The sequence below is a fragment of the Theropithecus gelada genome, chromosome 7b (genome assembly GCF_003255815.1).
Source record: "Theropithecus gelada isolate Dixy chromosome 7b, Tgel_1.0, whole genome shotgun sequence".
Lineage (NCBI taxonomy): Eukaryota > Metazoa > Chordata > Mammalia > Primates > Cercopithecidae > Theropithecus > Theropithecus gelada.
Genome location: NC_037675.1, coordinates 44,652,245 through 44,672,876, shown reverse-complemented (window position 1 = coordinate 44,672,876; position 20,632 = coordinate 44,652,245).

Sequence of the window (20,632 nt, the reverse complement as noted above, 5' to 3'; positions counted from 1 at the left end):
ATTATATTAAAGTATCTTTTTCTATAGTTACTTTTTTTCTATCACTTGCAAGTGCAGAAAGTTTTTCTAATTGTAAATAACTCTCCAAACAGGAAAAAATTGATATATTTGATAACTTATAAAAGGAAGGCTTAAACATGATACAAAGTCAAGTTAAAATGACAAAATATGAAATACAATCAATATTTATTAATGAAATGAAACATATAATACTTGTTATATACATTTTATATTAATAGAGAATAAAAAATAAATAGTCTGGTTGAAACATGGGAAGGAAATAGAAATTATTTACAATAAATAATTGCCAGTAGCCTTAAACCTAGAAAAATATGCTTGAACTCATATAAATAAGATTACAACTACATTGATATTTTATTTGTCACCTAAATCTGGACCTATATTCAAAGTCTGATAAAGTACTCAGTTGATGAGTCACTGTGAGAATACACACTCTTAAATATTGTTGATGATAATACAAGATGGTAACTTCTCCTGTGGAGAGGAATTGACCAATATCTAGAAGACAGACTTAGACATTGACTTTGACCAAGAAATCTTACTGCTGGAATCTATTACAAGGTTACACTGGCAAAAATATATTTTAATCTTTCAAAGTAAGCTTTCTTGTTTGCCAGCATTGTCACAAAAGGCACATCTATTTCACATGTTGATATTTTAAAATATCATTTCTATTTAAAAAAAATAAAATCTCATTTTGGAATTGGTTGAATTTTAAGGCTGAGCCTGGAAATATCCAAGATAAACCTGAAATATTTTTCAGTTGCCAAAAGCAGGGGTGCTATTAAAGACTGTTCCGGCCTTGACAAATTGATTCGGGAAACATTTTGAAATGGTTTTCTGTCCAAAGATGGGGTACTTTTAATACTAATAAGAATAATAAGCATAATGGATTGAATATTTTAATATGCAAAATCCATAAGGCCATAATATATTTTTTTAAAGAAAGAAAGAAACAACTCATATTTATCTGTATATGTTGCTAAGTAGTCAAATCAATATTTTCAAAACTAGTAAATAACGAAAAATAATCAAGCATTTATCTATACATTCATGTAAGAATTTAGTCAATAAGGGAAAATGTCTGTTAGAAAAGTACCTGGTTAATAGATAAAAAAGGAATAATTGAGTTAGAACTTTGCCATTTTTTTTTCACAAGCAATTGAGTGATTAATCTAGGCAATGCTCATCAGTGATTGCTAATGTCTCAAAACATAAACTACCCAGACATTTTGTGTATCCTGTCAGAGGCACAGAATGAATATATTACTGTTATTATTATTATTATTTATTTTATTTTATGTATTTATTTATTTATTTATTTATTTATTTATTTATTTATTTTTTGAGACAGAGTCTCACTCTGTTGCCCAGGCAGGAGTGCAGTGACGCGATCTCCGCTCACTGCAAGCTCTGCTTTCCAGGTTCGTGCTATTCTCCTGCCTCAGCCTCCCGAGTAGCTGGGACTACAGGTGCCCGCCACCACGCCTGGCTAATTTTTTGTATTTTTAGTGGAGACAGGATTTCACCATGTTAGCCAGGATGGTCTCGATCTCCTGACCTCGTGATCTGCCCGCCTCAGCTTCCCAAAGAGCTGGGATTACAGGCGTGAGCCACCGCGCCCGGTGAAAAATATTTTTAACATGAGTCATAATAAGAAAGTAGACATAGCTAGTAAATTGCAAGAAATTTAAGGAACAACAGTGTATGTTACAGTAAAACACAGTCAATTGGTAAAATCCAGATTGTGAAATTGAAGAACAAGTGATTGATAATAATTCAGTAAATAAATTGTAAAGACAGAGGGATAGAGATTCAAGAGTCATATCAGCCAATTGTGATTTATAAGACTGTTTCAATCCTAATTTGAAGAAATAAATTTTAAAAGGTTTATGAGGACATGGAGTGAATTTGAGCAGTACTAGATATTTCAGGAATGAAGTGTTATCATATTTATTTAAGCTTTTTATTTTGAAATAATAATAAACTTGCATGCAGTTATAAGAAATTATTAAGAGAGATACAGTGCTCCGTTTACCCAGTTTTTCCACTGGTAATGTGTTGCAAAACTGGAGGGCAAGTTCACACTAACATATTAACATTGTTAATAAAAAATATTTTCATCACCACCAAGATACCTCTAGTAGCCCTTTTGTGGCCACACTCACTTTTTTCCCTCTCCCACTTATTCCCTAGCACCTGGCATACATTAATATGTTCTTCATTTCTATAACTGTGTCATTTCAAGAATGTTATATAAATGCAGTTACACAACCTATGATCTTTTAGATTGCTTTATTTCATTCAGAATAATTCTCTGCAAATTTACTTAGGTGGTTGCTTGTGTCTATAATTTGTTCATTTGTTGTTATTCATGTACATAATTTGTTTAACCATTGACTCGGAGGACATTTGAGTTGTTTCTGATTTTTGCTATCATGAATACAGCTGTGTGAATATGTGTACAGGTGTTTTTTTGAATGAGAGTTTTTGTCTCATAAAGACAGAGCAAACGTATTTAATGTTGATAACGTTCATTTTATCAATGTTTTTTCTTTCATGAGTCATAGTTTGGGGATTTTACCTAAAGCTCATCACCAAACACAAGGACACACAGACTTTCTCCTACTTTTTTTGAATTTAGATCCATGATCGATTTTGAGTTAATTTTATGAAAGTTATAAGTCTAAGTTTATTTATTATTTTTTATGTGAATATCCAGTTCCAGCATCATTTGTTGAAAAGATACATTTTGTCCATTGAATTGCCTTTTCTGTTTCATCAAAGATCAATTGACTATATTCATGTTGGTCTATTTCTGGACTTTCTATTCTATTCACTGATCTAGGTGTCTTTCATTCACCAATACCATGACTTATGTAGCTACACAGCAACTCTTGAAATTGGGCAATGTGAGTCCTCCATTATTCTTTTGTTCGCTATTTTGTGGGCTATTCTGTATTTCACTTTTTCATGGAAATTTTAAGATTAAGTTATCAATATCTATAGTGTTTTGCCTATTTTTGTTAGGATTTCACAAATATTATAGAACATATTTGGAAGAATCGATGTCTTAACCCTATTGAATCTTTGAATCCATGAATATAGAATGTCTATTTTATTCAGATCTTGTATTTCTTTCAACAATTTGTAGTATTCTGTATATAGGTGAGACTATATGTGAATAGTTAATTGGTTAGATTTGTATCTAAGTACTTAATTTTTGCTGTTATTTATACAGTGTTTTTAAGTGTCCATGTGTTCATTGCTAATATATAGAAATGAAATTGATTTATTTATATTCATATTGTATCTTGAAATGTTTCCAAACGTATTAGTTGTAGATTAATTTTTGTTAGATTCTTTAGGATTTTCTACATAGACAAACATGTCATCTGATAATAAGAACAGATTTTTTATATTTCACATCTGTATGTCTTTTATTTTATTATTTTATTTTTACTGGCTAGAACTACCAGCACTAAGTTGAACAAGAGCAGTGAGAACAGATATATTTGCCATACTTCCAATTTTGAGTAATGCATTCAGTCTTTTCACCATTAAATATAATGCTAGCGGTAGTTTTTTTATAGATGCTTTCTTATCAAATTAAGTTCCACTCTATTTCTATTTTTTTCCCCTGAGGAGTTTATTCTGAATAGATGTTGAATTTTATCAAAGAATTTTTCTGTATCAATTGAAATCATCATATGCTTTTCTGTGGTCTAATAATATAGTGGACTACATTGATTGATTTTCAACTTAAACCAGCATTGCATCACTAGAATAAACACCATTTGGTGATAGTAGAAATTCTATAATTTTTTAAGAACTTCCGTGCATATATTTATGAGAAATATTGGGGTTCATTTTCTAAATGTGTTTCTCTCTCCAGTATCAAGATAATATCAGCTTTGTTAAGATAAATTCAATGTATTTCCTCTTCTTCTATTTTATAACATATTAAATTACATTAATTGTATTTTATTAATTTTATATACAATAGGATATTCTCATACTTCATAAATAATATATTTTGGAGAAACATACTGGACCATTTTAAAATATAAAGGTATGAATTATTGGGCTTGACTCAAAATAATTTAGATTTGGGGGAGGATAGGAAGATAGATGATTGTTTATGAGTTGAAAAACTTTTTTAATTTAGGCAATGGGTGTACTAGGGTTTATATTTTCTGTCTCTCCACTTTTTAATGTATGTAAATTTTCCTTAATGCAGATTTATTAACCAACGCCTCTTTATCATTAATGTATATCGGGTTTATAATTTATTGCTCTAGATTACATTGGGTCACCGAATGTTAAATGACAGTTGTACAATTGTTTAAAACGTAAACTATTTCTGAAACAATTTTCACTTTACTTCCTCTTTTGCTAGTCTTTTCTAAATATATTCAACACAGTTATGGGGGAAAAAAAGCCATATGGTGTCTGTCATATGTGTGTTTTTTTTAAAAGGCCATTTAATTTATTCTCATCTGCTGTCACTTGTTTTGAACAAGAATAAACATGACAGATTCATGGTTGGGGGACACAGGAAAAATAACTTGTCAGTCATTTTCAAAATTCTATCTATCTTGTGTATCAGTACACAGAAGTTGAATTGTTGTGAAGGTTGTTTTGTAATATCATTAAACGTTATTTATGGATGTTTTGTATTTTTAAAAATATATAAAATTATTAATCAGAAGTATTCAAATCATCCTTATAGGAATGTAAATTTTTATTTACACATTACATATAATATTTATCCTATTGCATTTCTCTTTTTCTTTTCTTGTCTTTTGTTGTTTTTTGAGACATGGTCTAACTTTGTAACCCATGCAGAGTTCAGTGGCACAAACACAGCTCACTGAAGCCTCAACTTTCTGGGTTCAAGTGATCCTCCTACCTCAGCCTCTCGAGTAGCTTGGACTATAGGTGTGTGCCACCAAGCCTAGCTAACATAGTTCTCTTCTTTTCTTACTTCTTCTTCTTCTTCTTCTTCTTTTTTTTTTTTTTTTTTTTTTTGTAGAGATAGGAGTTTCGCCATGTTGCAGAGGCTGGTCTTGACCTCCTGGGCTCAAGAAATCCACCTACCTCAACTTCCCAAAGTGCTGAGATTACAGGCATGAGCCACTGTGCCCAACCTACATTTCTCTTTTTCAGAATACTCTTTTGTTCTCTCTCACACACACACACACACAAAACAAAACCTTAGACTAATTAAATAAATATTTAAGGAGAACAAGAAAAGAAAGTTAGGTTGTAGTCTGTAGTCCTACCTGTGCCAAAAAATAAAAAAATCTATACTTGCAAAAATACTTAAACTGAGTTTTCCACGTTTCTTTACCTGACTCTACTCACATATTACAGGGTAGTTATAATAGCTAAATATATAACATTAGAAAACAGGACAATAGAGATTACTTTAAATTAGAAAATACATTGACAGGCCGGGCGCGGTGGCTCAAGCCTGTAATCCCAGCACTTTGGGAGGCGGAGACGGGCGGATCACGAGGTCAGGAGATCGAGACCATGTTAATATGGTGAAACCCCGTCTCTACTAAAAAGTACAAAAAAAAAAACTAGCCGGGCGTGGTGACGGGCGCCTGTAGTCCCAGCTACTTGGGAGGCTGAGGCAGGAGAATGGCGTGAACCCGGGAGGCAGAGCTTGTAGTGAGCTGAGATCTGGCCACTGCACTCCAGCCTGGGCGATAGAGCGAAACTCCGTCTCAAAAAAAAAAAAAAAAAAAGAAAATACATTGACAAAAGGACATAAAATAGATTTTTTTAAACCAATTAGAATAAATGATGAGATTAATAAACGTTTGCATATTAGTTAACATTTGTGAACCTTAAAGCTGTTTTGGTTTACCTGCTCAAACATAAGTTACACATGATTTTCTTTCAAAATAAATATATACAACAGAAAGTTTGAAAATCAGGTCTGTATAGTGGCTTATGTCTGTAATTCCAGCATTTTGGGAGGCCAAGGCTGGAGGATCACTTGAGCCCATGAGTTCAAGACCAGCCTGGGTAACCTGGCAACACCTTATCTCTACAAAAATTTTTTTTAAATTAGCCAAGCATTTTAGCCTCCCTCCCTTAGGTGCGAGGATAGCTTAGGCTGGGGAGGTCGAGTCTGCAGTGATTTGTGTTTGTGCCATTGCACTCCAGCCTGGGGAACAGAATGAGATTCTGTCTCAATAACAGAAAGATACAGTCAGTAGGCCACCACTCTGGTAAGCAGCCATAAACAACAAAATAATAAATAAATGGCCTATCTTTGGGGAAAAATATAAAATTTAAGTTTCTACAAATGTATCAGGAACTGAAATTATGTGACAGGTAACTTTTTCTTCATCTTCGAATATATTATTGCATGCATCTAATAGCCACTATTTTTTGTATGGAATACATAAAATAGAAATCCATGAATAGAATATAAAATAGAAAGCATGCTGTTGACTATCACTTAAGAGGACGGCCAATATTTTTTTTGGAAGGTATTTAAAACAATCTGCTTAGTTTTAACTCTGTGGTGTAGTTATCTGGAATCAAATGTTTCGTCAATATTGCAAGTATATAAAACCAAGTATATAAAACAATAATAATCATTAAAATATAATTTAGATAATTATTTTGTGTACATATCTGTAAAATATTTATTAATATGATTTCACTGGGAGCATTAAACATATATGAATTTAATTTTATGAATTTAAATGCATTACTATTCTAGATTTTAAATTATAAGTTTTATTCTCTCTGATATTCATATTTATTACTGTAATAACAATTTTTGAAAACCCTTTAAGGCTGTGTTCCCAAACCTTTTTGGCACCAGGGATTGGTGTTTTAAAACACAATTTTCCCATAGATATAGGGGTAGATCTGGTTTCCAGATTAAACTGCTCCACCTCAGTTCATCAGGCATTGGAGTCCCAGAAGGAGAGCATAGATCCTTCACATGTGCAGTTTAAAACAGGGTTCTCATTCCTATGAGAATCTAATGCTGCTGCTGATCTGACCAGAGGCAGAGCTCAGGTGGTAAATTTCAGTTGCCAGCTGCTCACGTCTGGTTGTGAGGCCCAGTTTCCTAACAGGCCAATGGACCTGCACCAGTCAGTGGCCCAGGGATTGGGGACCCCTGCTGTGTGGTCCATGTGGGTGGTGGGGATGTGTGTGTGTGTGTATACATATAGATATAGATATACATATACATATACACACACACACAAATACACACACACAGATACGTGTGTATATAAATATAGATAGGTATTTGACGTATCCCTAACAGTATAATACTGCACATTTGTAAAATGTAAATATATCATTCAGTTATAATTACTGTTTTTACATTACATGAAGACCCAGGAATCATTTTTGAAACAAGATCATGTGCATTTGTGTGTGTGTGTGTGTGTGTGTGTAAGACAGACTGTGTGTTTCTGTGAGTTTGGATGTATGGTATAATCTTTTTACTGTACTTCTAGAAAAGTTTACTAAGATTTTTACTCTTCACCCCTTAATATAAAACTAAAGTGATCATTTCAAAATATAAATTATATCATAGTAATCTCATGCGCCAAAGCATTGTTGCCTCTCCATTTCACTTAAAATAAAATCCAGGGTAATTATGGCCAGCATATTCTTGCGTGAAACAATACTCTTTTACTTGGTGAGAATGCAAAAATGGATCAGCTATTTTACAAAGCAGACAATCTCAGAGAAAGATAAACACAACTACCACATGACCCAGCAATTTCATGCATACTAGATATCTACCCCTGGGAAATAAATATGTGCTCATAAGAAGAGTTTGACACAAATGTTTATGACATCTTTATTCTTAATCACTGAAAAATGCAAAAAACACAGATGTCCTTCAACTAGTTAATGGACTAACAACTAAATCAATTCAATAGAATACTAATCAGCAATACCTGAAGAACAAACTGTAAATTCACACATGAATAAACCTTAAAAATAATTTGTTCGAAAGAACCCAGACCTCAAACTCTCAAATATAATACAAAATTGTATTTACTTTCTTTATATGATGTTCTGGAACAGGCAAAAAATAAAGCGATGTATTAAAATATCCTTAATTGTCAGTGTTTGGAATATAGAGGCAGGAACTGACTACAAAGTATCAACACGAGGAAATCTTGCTGTGAAGCAAATATGTTATAAAGTTCTGTAATTGTAGAGGTGGATGTATGGCTCTAAGCATTTTACAAAAACTCACATATATCTTTACACCATAAAAAGTAAATTTTAATTGACATAATTCTTTTTAAGCAATCAAGATGTTGTAGTACTGAACATTGAGTGGAGAAAGAGACAAATAAATCTATATGTATTACAAATAAACCACATACCACCCTTATGGGCCTTGGGAAGAAAAGAGTTGACCAAAGTAACTTTAAAAATGTTTGTTCAAGATTCTGAAGGCTAAGGACAAAAAGACAGGTACACAAGCTCTATACTTAAAAAGTTAAATTTGTTTTCCAGAAGTAAGGATTAGTCATTCTAAAACTAACTTATATCTGTAATATGATTGAACAAACATATACGTATATTATTGCAGGTAAGGAGACCTAGGCCTTTCTGCATAACAGAAGAAAGTTGTGAAATTATAAATAAGAAAAGGAGTGCCACTGCACTCCAGCCTGAACAACAGGGTGAGGCATTGTCTCAATAAATAAATATAAATTAGAAAGGGGAAGGCTAGCTCTGGATTCAAGTGGGAGACGCCAATATAATAATACACATATGCAAACACACCCACATATATCCATATTATACATGTCTGTATGTGTGTGTGCATGTATGTGAAAAATTCTAATTTTCCAGGTCTCTGTGTTAAGAAAACTCTAGAAATATCATGTTGGTAGCAATTTGTATATCTGGTGCCCAGATCTTGGTTTCTAAATATTCTTCTATAAAAGAAACATCAGAGTTCCCTGAAAAGTGGTTACTCCTAGGGCAGGGATAGAGATAAATCAAGATAAATCTAGATCATCTGGTACTGCCAAAAAACAAGGGACTACTCAAAAAAGAAAAAGAATGCAGGCATGCCAAAAGTACACAGGAAATTATCTGTGATGGCAGAAACTGCTGCTGCTGCCTGACTTCTCTTCACTCCTGGTGCCCTATCTGATTTTGTAGCAAATTTGAGGACAAGCCTGGGTTCTGTCACCACCTGGTTGGGTGTGCATGTGTTCAGGGCAGCACTAATAGGCCAGCTCCCTGCTTCCTCGACCCCCTTCAGACCTTGGGTCTCAATAAGCATGGGAGGGAGGCCAAAGTGGCACTGAGGGCTGCTTGGTGTGGGCCTGAAGTGTCTTTCAGCACGAACAGCTTGGATGCTGTGGATAACATGATTGATGGTGGCAGGAGGCAGACAGGCTCCTGGGTAGAAATGGGCGGGTCCCTGGTAAAGATCCACCATCAAGCCAGGGACGACCTGAAGCATGAGTGCTAGTCTGTCAGTTCCCAGTGGAGACTGCAGCCCAGAGTAAGAACTTATGGTGCTTTTTCTAGGCCCATCCATGGCTACCCATGGACCAATTAGCACTCATTTACTCCTTTCAGAAGCCCATAAAAGCCCTGGACACGGCCAGATTCACAGAGACATTGAGACAACCTATACATGGACAGGAGCTATCCACTCTGGGTCTCTTCTCGGCTAAGAGCTGCACTCGTCAGGACTACCTACCTATAGAAAGGAGCTACCAGGCTTGGGTCTCCTGAAAGCTGTACTTTTGCTCAATAAAGCACCTATTCACCCTGCTCACCCTCCAGTTGTCGGAGTACCTCATTTTTCCTGGACACATGACGAGAACTTGGACCCGCCGAATGTCAGAACTGAAAGAGCTGTAACACACAGAGATGAAACACACACTCCTGCTCCCACTTCCTTTCATAATGTTGTGGGCAAGGAAGAAAGAAGAGCTGCAGCCCGTCTGGGAGCCCAGACCTAGGAGCACACCAAGCCAGGGCTGTGACACCCTCTTTGGGGCTCTGTGGCTTCTGGCATCTGAGAGCTTTCAGCCAATGCATTCCCCTCAACCAGATGTGGGTTCCTGCAGCAGAAGTGGCATGCAGTACATCTGGTCCAGCTGCAGACTTGCACAAAGCTGACACCCATGCTGGAACCTGGGGCTGCCCTCTCCACCACAGCAGCCAGCATGCCTGATTTTGCACAGTGGTCAGACCCTGTGCATGCTGACCCACACACCCCTCACCACTCCACACCTGGCTCACCCTTGGCAGGTGTGATGTCTGGACTGGTAGCACCAGCCAAGTACAGCCTGCCAGGCTGAATGGGTGGAATGAGCCCAATGGGTGCAAGCAATACTCAGGCAGAAGGTGTCATCCGCCATAGAAGTTTCTGGCTGATGAAGCAACATCCCAAGGATCCTGTGATATCTGAAGGTCTAAATGGTCAATCCTAGAACAATTTGTGTAGCAAAGTAAATAATCATAGTATTGGATTATAGCTTAATGAGTGAAATGAGTATTTTAAATTCATTCTGATGCATTATGAATCATAGTATTGGATCATAGCTTAATGAGCAAAATGAGTATTTTTAACTCACTCGGATGCATTATGAATGGGGAGAAGGGACAACCCTTTCTTACAGAATAATTCCAATTACTAAATGTAGAAGAAATTAGTAAAACAAAAAAAAGTCCATGTTTAGAACATCACAGTAATGATCACTATAGGCAAGTTCCTGATAGTGGCTAAAAGCAATTGGTGTACAGTTCAAAATAAGTAGAATCTTGTTGCTATGTATTTGATAGAGCAACTCAATGTCATCATTTACTGAGTCTGAAAAATTTAGTCTTTCCACTGGATTATTTAGCTCATTTATGTTTAACATAATTATTAAACTATCTGATTATATATATATCTTCCTATTTGTTTTCTCTATGAAATACTTCTATGTTTCTTTTTTCTGATCTTTATTTGCATTACTTCAATATTGCTTTGTTAGCCCATTTTTTCTCCATTACTTGTTATTGAAGCGTTCTTTTTGTTTTCTACTAAGTACTCTAGAGATAAAAAATGTAACCTTGACTTATTTCAATCTATTACAAAACATTGCTGTTATGATTTCCTTGGTATTACAGAGGTTTACATGTTAAAGTCATGCATTTCCCTCTCATCTTCAACATTATTTTATTCATGAATTTCAGTTAGACTTATATTTCAAACTCCATTACTCATTACTATTATTATTGTTTTATACAGTTAATGTCTGCCCAACATTTATTATATTTATCTAATATTTAGCTTTTTGGTGCTCTTTTTGCCTTCCTACCTGTAATTTATCTCTCCCATTCTAGCCAAAGGGTAAATCGTCCCCTTTCTGAAGGAAGAAAACATTATCTGGAGTCTCATTTTTCAATAGACATGCCAGAAGGCAAAACCACATGTTAAAGAATCTAGAGGAGAGAACACAGCCTTCGAAAGCAGAAACACTGTTATTCAGATAACAGAGATAACTTATATGGAATTTTAAATAATTCTTAACAATATAATACATAAAACACAAGATAAGGTGAATAAAATAGATGAGAACATGGAGTATCTCACTGAAAACTGAAATGTATAGAAGAATTCCACATGTTTACATCTAGAAAGTAAAATATAATGCCTGAAAGTAACATGCCGTTAGATAGACATTTTAACAGAACTGAAAGAGAAGAAAGCATGATTAGAAAATTGGAAGGCAGGTTAAGAGACAATATGTAAACACAAGTGCAGGGAAAAAAGATAATTTAAAAATACAGGAAATGATAAAGTTGAAATCGCTAACATTCATGTAATTGATTTGAGAAGAGAAGAGAGATAGAGTGCCAACAGTTTATCTCAGTGCACATAACGACTGCACTGATTTGAGCGTGGGTATCAGTCCAGGTAAGGCTGGGTCTACCTCACCTTCACCCCTTGTCCTTCAGGTTTGTCAACTAAAAAACTCATTTATTTTCTGTTCCTGGCAGGAGTGCTGTTGCCCTTTGTTTTTCAAAACCTTTTTGATAAAATATTTGGTGTCCAACTTCCTCCATTCTCTGAGGACTAAACAAACATGTGTTTGAGACAGGCCCAGTCTCTGTCAACATTTCTGCTAGTCTGTTACTCAGCAACAGCCCCGTGTAGCACAATATGAATTTCCTCACTCTTGTTTGTGCAATATATTAATCTTCCATTGCTACCATAACAAATTACACGAATTTGCAGCTCAAAACAACATGTGTATTATCTTCTGATTCTGCAGGATGAAATCTGCCATTGGTCTCACTAGGCTAAAATCAAGCTGTCTCAGGGCTGAATTTCCTTGTGGAGAATATAGGGGATAATCCAATTCCAAGATTTTTCCAGCTTCCAGAAGTCCCTTGATTCCTTAACTTGTTGTGCTGTCCTCCATCTTCAGAACCAGCAACATCACACCTTTTTTGATTCTCCTTTCATTTTCCCGTCCCTTGTGACTATATCGAAGACAGGTTCTCTGCTTTTAAGACTCAGGTGAAAAGATTGTGCCCACACTATGTCAGGCCAGTTGATTATCTACCTTATTTACATCTGCAAACTTAATTCCTTTTTACAGGATTTAAATACTATTATTCTGCCTAAAACATGCCTGGAATTACGAAATGTGTCCAAGGTTAAAGTTTTTAAAAGTCAGTTCACCTCATTAAGTGTTGCCTTATCTGCAGTTTTACTTTGTCAAGGTCTCTCTGCCTTTTCAGCTCTCTATTTCCTTGAACTAGTTGATTTATTTGTTTTAAATACACTTTTTTTCCAGTAGTTTTGGTGGGAGCACTGAATATTCACTAGCTAATAAATCTCTCCTGGAAGTTGAAGTCTTCTTTCACCATTTCATGTTTCAACCTAAAGAATTATGTAACACAATCTTTTATATTTGCGGATTAAAAATGAACAAAGAAGCCAACAAAAAGCCCAATAATCTTAGAAAATGATCTATTTATTCCTGCGACATTTAGGTGATAAAACTGGTACATTAGTGTCATGATTTTTATTAGTTTTTTAAGTTTTGTTTGTAATTGGTACATAACAATTGTACTTTTTATGGGGTACAATGTGAATTTTCAATACATATGTATGTTTTATAATAATTGAATTGGTCATTAGCATAATCAGCACCTAAAACATTTGTGATTTCTTGGTGATGAGAACATCAAAAATTCTCTTTAGCTATTTTGAATTATAAAATACAACATTGTTGACTGTAGTCATCTTTTGTGCACTAGAATGACAGAAATTATTTCTATTTATCCACAATCATCAAGAAAATGCAAATCAAAACCAAAATGAGGTATCACCACATTCTAGCTAGAATGACCATTATCAAAAAGAGAAAAAATAACAAATGGTGGTAAGAACATGTAGAAAGTAGAACTTACAATGTTGGTGGGAATGTATAGTACAGTCATTATTATCTATAGTATTGAGGTTCTTCAAAAAAATCAAAAATATAACTACCATACGATCCTGCAATCCTACTATACTACTTGGTATATATTCAAAGAAAATGAAATCAGTATGTCAAAGAGAAATCCGCACTGCCAGGTTTATTGCAGCACTATTCACAACAGACAATTAACAGAATCAACTTCAGTGTTCATCATACAGGAATCTATTAAAAATGTAGTATATATACATAATAGAATACTTTCAGCCATAAAAAAAGAAAATTATGTCATTTCTAACAACATGAGGGACCTAGGGGATACTATGTTAAGTAAAATAAGCCAAGCAAAGAAGCACAAATACCACATGATCTCACTCAAATGTGGAATCTAAAAAAGTGAATCTCACAGTAATAGAGTGGAATAGTGGTTACCAGAGGCTGAGGGTGGGGGTAATGGGAAGAGACTGGTTAATGATATTCTCGTAAATTTTAGGCTACAAATTCTTTTATTTTTATTTTTATTTTTATTTTTTTATTATTATACTTTAAGTTCTAGGGTACATGTGCATAACGTGCAGGTTTGTTACATATGTATACTTGTGCCATGTTGCTGTGCTGCACCCATCAACTCATCAGCACCCAACAACTCATCATTTACATCAGGTATAACTCCCAATGCAATCCCTCCCCCCTCCCCCCTCCCCATGATAGGCCCCAGTGTGTGATGTCCCCCTTCCCGAGTCCAAGTGATCTCATTGTTCAGTTCCCACCTATGAGTGAGAACATGCGGTGTTTGGTTTTCTGTTCTTGTGATAGTTTGCTAAGAATGATGGTTTCCAGCTGCATCCATGTCCCTACAAAGGACACAAACTCATCCTTTTTTATGGCTGCATAGTATTCCATGGTGTATATGTGCCACATTTTCTTAATCCAGTCTGTCACTGATGGACATTTGGGTTGATTCCAGTCTTTGCTATTGTGAATAGTGCCGCAATGAACATACGTGTGTATGTGTCTTTATAGCAGCATGATTTATAATCCTTTGGGTATATGCCCAGTAATGGGATGGCTGGGTCATATGGTACATCTAGTTCTAGGTCCTTGAGGAATCGCCATACTGTTTTCCATAATGGTTGAACCAGTTTACAATCCCACCAACAGTGTAAAAGTGTTCCTATTTCTCCACATCCTCTCCAGCACCTGTTGTTTCCTGACTTTTGAATGATCGCCATTCTAACTGGTGTGAGATGGTATCTCATTGTGGTTTTGATTTGCATTTCTCTGATGGCCAGTGATGATGAGCATTTTTTCATGTGTTTGTTGGCTGTATGAATGTCTTCTTTTGAGAAATGTCTATTCATATCCTTTGCCCACTTTTTGATGGGGTTGTTTGTTTTTTTCTTGTAAATCTGTTTGAGTTCTTTGTAGGTTCTGGATATTAGCCCTTTGTCAGATGAGTAGATTGCAAAAATTTTCTCCCATTCTGTAGGTTGCCTGTTCACTCTGATGGTAGTTTCTTTTGCTGTGCAGAAGCTCTTTAGTTTAATGAGATCCCATTTGTCAATTTTGGCTTTTGCTGCCGTTGCTTTTGGTGTTTTAGACATGAAGTCTTTGCCCATGCCTATGTCCTGAATGGTACTACCTAGGTTTTCCTGTAGGGTTTTTATGGTATTAGGTCTAACATTTAAGTCTCTAATCCATCTTGAATTAATTTTCATATAAGGAGTAAGGAAAGGATCCAGTTTCAGCTTTCTACTTATGGCTAGCCAATTTTCCCAGCACCATTTATTAAATAGGGAATCCTTTCCCCATTTCTTGTTTCTGTCAGGTTTGTCAAAGATCAGATGGCTGTAGATGTGTGTTATTATTTCTGAGGACTCTGTTCTGTTCCATTGGTCTATATCTCTGTTTTGGTACCAGTACCATGCTGTTTTGGTTACTGTAGCCTTGTAGTATAGTTTGAAGTCAGGTAGCGTGATTTCGGCTACAAATTCTTAAATTGCACCCTCTGATGTAAAAAAATATCATTCAGTCTGCTTATATAAAAAGTTCAGAAAATCAAAGAGTACAAGTTAAGTAAATATTTCAACAGTTCAAAACAATAATCAATGAGAAAAGATGGCTTATCATGTAACAAATACCTTAAAATATTTTATTTCTATTTTAAATATTTCATAAGTGGAAATACTCCTTATTGTTAAGTTAACTGTAACATTATTAACTGTAGAAAAAATCTAACATCCTTTAAAAACCTTACATTTGTGTGTGAGGTACATAATAGTAAAAATCATATTGACTTGATAATCAAGTCTCTTGAAATTTCAGTAGTTAAAGGATCAGAGTCATGGTGAGTTTAACTCTTCACAAAAGCACAGTGTTGAATTGTCCAGAAAATGACCCTCAGGAAAGGTTTATTCTCGTAATTTAAGCCTTAGAAATACCATTTGGAATTATCTAATTTCTCTAATTATTTCTATAAGCCCTTCAGATGATCAAAAGTCATTTAAAAGTTTCTATTTTATATATAAAATATATTTATTTTCCATTGCTTAAGGTTGGGCAAGTATGACAGAAAAAGGTTTCTTAAGCAATCATTTGGGATAAAAGCCAGAAAGCTCAATTGTCCCTCTTTATGTTCTGAAATCATTCCTCTATTGTAGATTGCTGAATGCCTTTTAAAAAGGGAAAATCAAGAGCATGTGGCCATAAGATTTCTTTAACAATATTTACTAATTCTTTTCAAAACACGAATTTAGAGATGCACAATCTTTAATTTGTCTGCCACATTTGTAAAAAGAATGCTGATGAAGCTGCTGAAAACCAGAGACAGAGAGCGTGTTTCTGGTTCCTTCTGATGTCATTTTATGGGTTCAAAGTTCAAATTTTTCCATGAAAGTCAATAAAGAGTAACATCTAGGACCACAGATGCTGGAAGCCAGATAGCACTTAATGCAACCCCCATACTCGACCTATTGATTAACGGCCATATGTCTCAATTTCTCTATTTAAAAACAGAGACTAACAATAGTATTGGTGTGTTGATTATAATTGAATTATTTAAACTTTAAATCTCTCAGAATCACACAGAGTAAGTGCTCAATAAGTGATAGCGTTGTTGCTTTCTAGCCTATGGTGCATGCAGTCTCTCTCTCTCTCTCTCTTTCTCTTTCTCTCTCTCTCTCTCTCTCTCTCTCACACACACACACACACACACACAGAGAGAGAGAGAGAGAGAAAAAAAATCCCTCAGTATTCATGGTTTGTTCCAGATCCCCCCTGCAAATACCAAAATCCTCAGATGCTTAAGTACTAAGAAATAAAAATAAAATTCTAAGTCCCCAACTGACTGAATGGACCCTCTCTTGGCCAAAGGAACCCAAGAGACACCTTGGAAGCTGAATTCAAGGCCTTAAAGGGATGGAAGATGTTACATACCTGATTATACATGCGTTTTCCCCAAAACACTCTTCAGGCTTTCTTCCCTATGGGCTAAACAGAAACCAGCCCTTTCAAAAAACTACTTGCTTATCTTCCCATGTACAGAACAAAGACAAGTTGAAATTCATCTTTCCTTCACATCTCTCTGAGAGGTCTGCTTCCTCTATTCCCTTTATCTTCAAATGTTCACCTTATGTTATATAAAATGTAGATTTACTGGGCACTAATTAAAGTCTTTCACAAGTATGTAACCTTTGTGTCACTGCTGCCTCTCCCACTACTTGTAAGAAATATGTATAAATACTAAACCTCCTGAAAACGTCTTTGGGAAAAACAGCCACAGACGCTTCTGTGACTCATGTTTTCCCTGGTCATACCCTCAAGCTGCCTCAATAAACCTCTACAATTTAAGATTTACGCCTCAAACACTCATTTTGCTTGTTAGTCTCCTATATTAAAAAGTATAGTATTTGCACATAACCTACGTAATCCTTCCTTATACTTTAAATCATCTCTAGATTACTTATGTTTTCTAATGCAATGTAAATGCAATGTATATAGTCATACTGTATTGTTTAGGGAGTAATAACAAGAATAAAGCTCTGTATATGTTCAATACAGCCTCAATTATTCTTTTTTTCCTCTTTTTCTGGTATATTTTCAATCCCTGGTTGGTTGCATTCACAGATGAGGAACTCAAGAAATATGAAATATCCACTGTATTGATACCTCCGTGTGGTGTCACTATTTTGTATACAGATATATACACAGGGAAGGGGATAGAGAGAGAGAGCTATAGTGTGACTCATAAACACCTTCATTATATTCACCCTTGTGGACATATGTTGAATGTTTACTATGCTTATCATTTGCTGGCACTGTGATAAAACTTTTACATGAATATATCTTTTTATTATTAAAGCAATTGTTATACGGGAGCTATTATTATATTCTATATTATTGAAAGTATAGAAAACTCAAGAAAATTATTTGTTATACATCTAGAAATCACAAGACAAATATTCAGACTGAGTCCCGCTTGACCCTAAATCCAGTACTTATAACCAGTCGCTGCCTGGGCAAGAGAAAAGTCAATTTATTTAAATAAAAATAGTTGAACTAATTAAGTATAAAGAAAGGTAAAGTAATTGTTAATCTGCAAGTATGAAAAGACATCATATTCTTTCACTGCCAATGAAAATTTTTAAATTTATAATGTTCCAAAGAGCAGAAATATTTTTCTCACTTCCTTTTGACCAATTTGAACAAAAAGTATTTGATAACTAGTCTCTACTTTTACTTTTGCAAGCAGTTTGCCTTTTGACACTTCAACCTCCTTTTACTATATTTAGAATTTTGGACAAATGTCTGATTTCTTTATACCATTTATTCTGTTTAAATCAGTTTCCAGAGTTTCCTAGGTAAAATAAATTGCTTTTTCTCTCACGCACGTTCTCTTCAGCTTTTCACAGCTACTGTCTTTTTAAACTGGTTTTTCTACTCTGAGCAGCGTACTTGACATATATTAGGAAATCAATGTTTTTTTCTTTCTGAAGCAAAAAAACTTACTGGAAGTGTTCTTAAAACCTGCAATTCACCAAAGCACTTAAAAATGTTATACTCTAAAGAGACAGGCTTTGTCTACCCAGTTAATAACATGATATTTTATGGCTCCAATTCCCAAGTAAGAATATTGGTTGGGTTGGATTACATTTTATTGACACTAGCACAGAAAAAGTAAATTTAAAAAAAATGAAGATATCATATTTCATCTTTCAAATCAGTATTTATAGAAAAAATGTAATTGTGCATTTTCTTTATAAAATGACTTTTGTTAAAACTCATTACACTAGTACATTAACATTCTATACTTGAAGAATAAATGATATAGTATGATAAAATGACAGTGATCTACATCTCTTAAATAGTAAAAGAAGGACTGACAGGATTCTTTTAATCATTCACTTACTCATGTACTAACTTATTGTATAATATTTAAAGTTACTTTGGAAAGGATCTAATTATCCTGGGTTGTGTTATTTTTTCTATTAAAATAGACTGCCTTAAAATCTGACCAATACATTTTCTGGTTTTTCTGATTCATACTATTCATGAAACACAAGTGGCATAACATTTTGGTTAAGGAAGTATTATAAGGGCAAGAGACAAAGACATATTTAAGTCCATGTAGGGGATAGGGGCAGAAACTGACAAGAGGCTTTTTTTGTTTGATTTTTGAGATGGAATTTCACTCTTTTTGCCCAAGCTGGAGTGCAATGGTATGATCTTGGCTTATTGCAACCTCCACCTCCTGAGTTCAAGTGATTCTCCTGACTCAGCCTCCCGAGTAGCTGGGATTATGGGTACTTACCAACACAACAGGCTTTTTTATTTTTTTTATTTTTTTTTATTTTTTTGTATTTTTATTAGAGACAGAGTTTCGCCATTTTGGCCAGGCTGGTCTTGAACTCTTCACATCAGGTAATCCACCTGCCTCTGCCTCCCAAAGTGTTGGGATTACAGAAGTGAGCCATTGCTCCCAGCCTAGGCCTTTTTTTTTTTTTTTTAAACATTACTACAATCTTAATATATTACTCACAAGAAGGAACACTCAGAATATGGAATTAAAAATAAACATTTGTGAGAAAAACAAAACTCAAAAGATTATTGATTGTAATAAACATTTCTTAAGACCATTCTAAGAAAAGGCTGGAGAATGTGTGGCAGGTGAGGATTTTAGAAACATTCAAGGTAGTCTACTAAGGTACCGGTTTAGGAATGAACTACAATTCATGGCCCTAAGAGTTTAAGAAGGATGGAATTCGGCATCAAATAGGTTTGGATATAAAACTCAGCACTTTGCCTTATATTTTCATGGAAGGTGAATTTTATCCTGCAGAGTTTTTGCTAGTAGGTTTTGTTCTATTTTTACTGAATTTAGGACACCAGTTTATCACTCACTGCCAGCATGTGCCTGGCCTGGTATACCCCATAAATATCACCTCACCTTCTTTCATGATCCATACATGCTCATTGCCTCACTTCTGAGTCTTCTTGTTACTGATTTAAGAACAACAGAAAAATAACTGAAGTAAATATTGAAGTACATAATATGGTTTCGATGTTTGTCCCTTTCAAATCTCATGCTGAAATGTAATCCCCAATATTGGAGGTAGGACTGAGTGGGAAATATTGGGTAATCGTGATGAATCCTTCATGAATGGCTTAGAGCCATCTCCATGGTGATGAGTGAGTTCTGATGCAGTTCAGTTAATTCACCTGAAATCTGGTTGCTTAAAAGAGTCTTAGAGACCCGCTTCTCTCTCTTGCTCCCACTCTTGCCTTTTGACATGTCTGCTGTCATTCATCTTCTGACTGGAAGCCTTCTGAGACCTCACCATAAGCAGATGCCAGCACCATGCTTCTTGTACAGGCTGAAGAACCATGAGCCAATTAAACCTCTTTTCTTTATAAATTACCCAATCTCATGTATTTATGTCAATGCAAATGGACTAACACAATATTGTTCCCTTTTAACACTATTCTGAAAGATAAACAGATTGAAAAAATATTTTTTCTGTTTATATCATTATGGAATATTCATTTTAATAGGCCAAATGTATTTATAAGGTGTTAGAGAAGGAATATATTATTTGGAGAAAATTTAATACTCTACTCTGAAATTAGTACTTTGCTTGAGCTTCTGGATGACTTTTTGG